Here is a 6,952-nt window from a genome sequence, read left to right on the forward strand (position 1 = left end):
ACAATATCATTAATACCGCACACAAGTAAAATCTTACTGAAGATAATTCAAAAACGGTTGCAGCAGTATATTGACAGAGAACTTCCAGAAATGAAAGCTGGATTCAGAAGGTGATGTGGAATGAGAGATATCATTGCTGATGTCAGACGGATCTTGGCACAAAGCAAAGACTACCAGAAAGATGTTTACTTGTGTTTTATTGACTATGCAAAGGCATTTGATTGAGTGGATCATAACAAATTGTGGATAACATTGAGACAAATGGGAATTCCAGAACACTTAATGGTACTCATGAGGAACCTGTACATAGACCAGGGGGCTTTCATTCAAACTGAAAAAGGGAACACTATATTGTTTAAAATCAAGAAGGGAGTGTGTCAGGGTTGTATCCTTTCACCATACTTATTCAATTTATATGCTGAACAAATAATCCGAGAAGCTGGACAATATGAAGACGAGCATGGCATCAGGATTGGAGGAAGAATCGTTAACAACCTTTGATATGCTGATAACTTGAAGCACTTACTGATGAAGATTGACGATTACAGTCTGCAGTATGGATTACATCTCAATATAAAGAAAACAAAAATCCTCACAACTGGTCCTATAAGCAAAATTACAATAAGTGGAAAAAAGATTTGTCAAAGACTTCACATTGCTTGGTTCTACAATCATTGCCAATGGTAGCAGCAGTCAGGACATCATACAACATATGGCATTGAGCAAATTGGCTGCACAGGACCTCTTTCAAGTGCTGAAGAGCAAAGATGTCTCCTTAAGGAATAAGGTGTGCCTGGCACAAGCCATGGTTTTTTCATTCACCTCATATGCATGTAAGAGCTGGACAATGCATAAGGAAGACCAAAGAAGAATTGATGCTTTTGAGCTGTGGTGTTGGTGAAGAATGCTGAAAGTACTGTGGATTGCTAAAAGAACTAACAGGGCTGTCCTGGAGGAAATGCAGCCAGAATGCTCCTTGGAGGTGAGAATGGCCAGACTTCGTCTCACATATTTTGGTCATGCTGTCAGAAAGGACCATTCCCTGGAGAAGGATGCCATTCTATGCCATTCTTGGTAAGGTGGAGGGTCAACGAAAGAGGGAAAGGCCCTCAACAAGATGGATTGACATGGTGGCAGCAGCAATGGGCTCAAGAATAACAAGAATCATGGAGCTAGCTCAGGACTGTGTGGTGTTTTGTTCTGCTATGCATAGGGTCTCTATGAGTCAGAGATGACTCAATGGCACATAACAACAACAGTATTCCCCCTAAAAAATTGAATATGTAGGAATAGATCTAACCAGAGATGTAAAAGACCTATACAAAGTAAACTACAAAACATGACTGCAAGAAACCAAAAGAGATTTACATTCATGGAAAATATACCATGCTCATGGACAGGAAAACTTAACATTGTGAAAATGTCAATCTTAACCAAGTGACAATGTCAATCTTGACCAAAGTGATATAATGAAATCCCAATCCAAATTTATATGGAAAAGAAAGAGTCCTTGAATAACAAAAGCATTATTGAAGAAGAATAAAGTAGGAGGCCCCACATTACCTGAAAAGAACCCAGTACACAGTCACTGTAATCAAAACAGCCTAGTTACTGGTATACTGACAGACACATAGACCAATGGAACAAAATTGAGAATCCCAACTAAATCCATCCTCCTATGGACACTGAAGGAACTCTGGTAGCATAGTGTCTATGGCACTTGACTGCTAACCAGACGGCTGGGAGTTCAAACCCACCAGCCACTTCTCGGAAGGAAGGTTGGGCAATCTACTTCCTTAGTGATACTGCCTTGGAAATCCAAGGGGGGTTCACTGTGAGTGGGGTCTGACTCAACAGAACATAATAACAACAACAACATGGACACCTAATCAACAAAAGGCCAAAAAACACTAAATGCAAAAGAGAGTCTCTTTAACAAATGCTGTTGCTGTTAGATGCTATCAAGTCGGATGCAATTCATAATGGCCCTATGTACAACAGAAAGAAATACTGCCCAGGCCTGTATTTACATACTGTATTTAAATATTGGCCTCACAGTACTTGTTATACCTGAGCCCATTATTGCAGCCACTGCGTCAATTCATCTAATTGAAGATCTTCCCCTTTTTTGCTGTCCCTCCAGTTTACCAACCATGATATCCTTCTCCAGGGAATGATCCCTTCTGACAACATGACCAAAGTAAATGAGGTGAAGACTGGCCATTCTCATTTCCAAGGAGCATCCCAGTTGCACTTTGTCCAGGACAGATTTGTTCGTTATTCTGCCAGTCCATGATACTTTTACTATTCTTTGCCAACACTACAACTCAAAAGCATCAACTCTTCTTCAATCTTCAGTATTCATTGTCCAGATTTCTCATGCATATGAGGTGATTGAAAACACCATAGCTTGAGTCAGGTGCACCTTAGTCTTCAAAGACAAATCTTGGCTCTTCAGCAATTTAAAGAGATCTTTTACAGCAGATTTGGCCAATGCAGTATGGTGTCTAATTTACTGACTGCTTCTTCCACTGGTGTTGATTGTGGAACCAAGCAACATGAAATCTCTAACAACTTCAATCTTCTCTCCATTTATTGTGATGATGCTTATTGGCTCAATTATAAAGATTTTTATTTTCTTTATGTTGAGGTGCAATCCATACCGCAGACTGTAGTCTAGTCTTCATTAGTAAGTGCTTCAAGTCATCTTCACTTTCAGCAAGCAAGGTTGTGTTGTCTGCATATCACAGGTTGTAAATGAGTCTTCCTCCAATCCTGATGCTGCATTCTTCTTCATATAGACCATCTTCTCAGATTATTTGCTCAATATACGAATTGAGTAAATATGGTGAAAGTATACAAACCTGACACTCTCCCTTTCTGATTTTAAACCATGAAGTATCCCCTTGTTCTCTTCAAACAACAGCCTCCTGGTCCATGTACAGGTTCTCCATGAGCACAATTAGTTGTTTTGGAATTTCCATTCTTCTCAATGTTATCCATTATTTGTTATGATCTACACAGTAGACTATCTTTGCATAGTCAATAAAACACAAGTAAACATCTTGCTGGTATTCTTTGCTTTCAGCCAAGTTCTGTCTGACATCAATAGTGGTATCCATCATTCTATATCTTCTTCTAAATCCAGCTTGCATTTCTGGATGTTCCCTGTCAATATAGTGAGGCAACCATTTTTGAATTATATTCAGTAAGATTTTACTTGCATGGGATATTAATGATATTGTTTGATAATTTATATATTCTTTGGGATCACCTTTCTTTGGATTTGGTACAAATATGGATCTCTTCCAGTCAGTTGGCCAGGTAGCAGCTACCTTCCAAATTTCTTGCCATAGATGAGTAAGTGCCCCCAGCAGGGCATCCATTTGTTGAAACATCTCAATGGGTATTCCATCAATTCCTGTAGTTTTGCTCTTCACCAGTTCCTTCAGTGCAGCTTCAAGTTCTTCCTTCAGTACCATTGGTTATTGATCTTATGTCATCACCTGAAATGGATGAAAATCGACCAATACTTTTTGGTATAGTGACTCTGTCTGTGTTCCTTCTCTTTTGATGTTTCTTGTATCATTCAATATATTGCCCCCATAGAATATTTCAATATTACAACTTGAGGCTTAATTTTTTTTCCTCAGTTCTTTAAGCTTGAGAAATACTGAGCATGTTCTTTCCTTTTGGTTTTCTAATTCCAGGTCTTTTCACATTTCATTATAATAATTGGCATTGTCTTCTAGAGCTGCTCTTTAAAATGTTCTGTTCAGCTCTTCCACCGTGTCATTTCCATTTGCTTTAACTACTCTTCACTCAAGAGTAAGTTTCAGGGTCTTTTATGACATACATTTTGGTCTTTTCTTCCTTTCCTGTCTTTTTTAATGACCTTTTGCTTTCTTCATGGATGATGTTCTTGATATCATTCCACAATTCATCTGGTTTTCAGGCATTGGTGTTCAATGCATCAAATCTACTCTTTACATGGTCTGTAAACTCAGGTGGGATATAATCCAAGGTCATATTTTGGCTCTCATGGACTTGTTTTAATTGGTGGTGTAGTGCCTAAGACATTTGACTGCTAACCAGAAAGTTGGTGGTTCAAATCCACCAGTCACTCCACAGAAGGAAGACTGGGCAATCTATTTCTGTAAAGATTTACCACCTTGGAAACCCAAAGAGGGCCACTATGAGTAGGAATTGACACAATGACAGTGAGTTTTTGTTGTTGTTGTTGTTCAGCTTGAATTTGCACATGAGCAATGATGATCTGTCCTACAGTCAGCTCCTGGCTTTGTTTTGGCTGAAGATATTGAGCTTCACCATCATCTCTTTACACAGATGTAGTCAATCTCATTCCTGTGTATTCCATCTAGCAAAGGCCCATATATAGCTGCTGTTTATGTTGTTGGAAAAAAAGTATTTGCCATGAAAGTTGTTAGTTTTGCAAAATTCTATCATGCAATTTCCAGTGTCATTTCCATCACCAAGGCCATATTTTCCAACTACTGGTGATACTTCTTTGTTTCCAACTTTTGCATTCCAATTACCAGTGATAATCAACCTCTTAATTACATGTTTGGTCAATTTCAGACTGCAGAAGTTGGTAAAAATCTTCAATTTCCTCACTTTGGCTTTGGTGGTTTCTGTGTAAATTTGGATATTAGTAATATTAACTAGCCTTCTTTGTAGGCATATGGATATTATTCTATAATTGACAGAATTGTTCATGATAGATCTTTATTAGTTTTCTTATTCTTATTTTATTTTTATTTTTGTAGTGCACCCTCTCCTCCCACCACTGGTAATGAACAAAGTTTCCTTCTGTAGATAAATCTTTCCTTGACTTTTTACAATAATGAACTAATACAGTATTTTTCCTTATGTGATTGACTTATTTTACTCAGCGTAATATCCTCCAACTTCATACACATTATGCAGTGTTTTGTAGATTCTACAGGACAGATTTTGAAACATTCTTTGTGACGATGTATGCCACAGCATTCCTCTTCAATTTGTCATTCCCAGCATAGTAGATCATATGGTTGTCTAATTCAAAATGGCCAGAATCAGTCCATTTCAGCTCACTAATGCCTAGGATATCAATCTTTATGCATTCCATTTCATTTCTGACAACTTCCAGTTTTTCTAGGTTCATATTTTATATGAATCCAATTTCTGATTGTTAATGGATGTTTACAGCTGTTTTGTCCTATTTTGTGTTATGCCATATCAGCCAATGGAGGTTCTGAAAGCTTTTCTCCACCCACATCATTAGGGTTGACTTTACTTTGAGGAGGCAGCACTTCCCCAGTTGTATTTTGAGTGCCTTTCAAACTGAGGGCCTCATCTTCTGATACTATATCAGACAATGTTTTAGGGCTATTTATAAAGTTTTCCAGCAATATATCAAACAGTGTTTCACTGCTATTCATAAAGTTTTCACTGACCAATTCTTTGAGAAGTGGATGGCTCCTTCGAGTCTGTCTTTATCTGGAAGCTCCACTGAAACCTCTCTACGATGGGTGACCCTGACGGTATTTGAAATAATGGTAGCATAACCTCCAGCCTCACAGCAACATACAACCCATCACAGTATAACAAACTAACAGATGAGTGATGATACTTTAACACATAGTGCTGCAAGAATGGATGTCTATCTATGAAAAATGAAACAGGATCCATACCTCACACCATACACAAAAATGCATTCAAAATTGATCAAACGTACATATGAAAACCTAAAACTGTAAAGATCATGAAAGAAAATATAAGGACAACACTAGAAACTCTAATATATGGTATAAATAGAATACTCAAAACAAGTAAAAATACGCTATAAGTAGAAGATGAGCTAGATAAATGGAACCTTCTAAAAATTAAATATTTATGCTTATCAAAAGATGTGTTAGATGGGGTTATGTAGAGAAACAAAACCAGTAAAGCTAATATATATAGAGAAAGAGAAATTTATCTTAGGAAAATGGCTCACACACTTACAAAACCTGGCAACTCCAAAGTTTTTGGATCACACGTCAAGCTGGAGGCTTTTCTCAACTCTTGCAGCTGCAGGGGCTGAGGAGCTCAAGGTTGGCAGGCAGTCTACTGGCTGCTGACTCCAACGAATGATAAATCCAAGATCTGCAGTCCAAATGGTGGATTGTTCACTTACAGACAGTTGTAGGCAGCACAACAGAATCTGGATCCACAGAGGTGTGTCTCTTTTCCCAGGATGTCCATAAATTTACTGGAAGCAGGCCACATCCCTAGGGAAACTCCCTTTCAATGGATTGGCAGTTTAAAACATATTCATCTGATCCCATCATGGAAATAACCACATCACAACTACTTAAAAAACACAGAATTGTAGTCCAGCCAAGTTGACACACAGCTCCAACTATCACAAAAGACTTTTCCAAAAGATTAAAAATAGAACCTACTGAGTAGCAGTCTGGAGGAACAGGAGAAAGGGGATAAAAGCCAGGAACCCAGACAGAAGAGCAGTCAGCCCTAGGGTTACAGGTGAGGAGAGACAACTCAAGGACGCCCAAAGTAGCAGGCGGGAAGAACAGGAGAAAGAGGATTAAAAGCCAGGAAGCCAGAGAGAAGAGCAATCAGCCAAACGGATTAGGTGAGGAGAGGAAACTCAGGCCTGCCCAGAGTAGCAGGCCAGAAGAGCAGGAGAAATGGTATAAAAGCCAGGAACCCGAACAGAGGAGCAGTCAGCCCCAGGGACAACTCAGGGATGCCCAAAGCAGCAGGCCAGAAGAGCAGGAAAAACGGGATTAAAAGCCAGAAAGCCAGACAGAGGAACAGTCAGCCACAGGGACCCAGGTGGAGGTGATACGAGAGGTCTCCAACAGCAAGACAAACTTGTCTGTCAGTTTGTCCTACTGTGGTGACATGTAGATGTGAGTTTTGAGGCTGAGCCTCTGGTGTTTAAAAT

This window comes from Orycteropus afer, unplaced genomic scaffold (genome assembly GCF_000298275.1).
Source record: "Orycteropus afer afer isolate SDZICR_OR568_19922 unplaced genomic scaffold, OryAfe1.0 scaffold00005, whole genome shotgun sequence".
In the NCBI taxonomy this organism is placed as follows: domain Eukaryota; kingdom Metazoa; phylum Chordata; class Mammalia; order Tubulidentata; family Orycteropodidae; genus Orycteropus; species Orycteropus afer.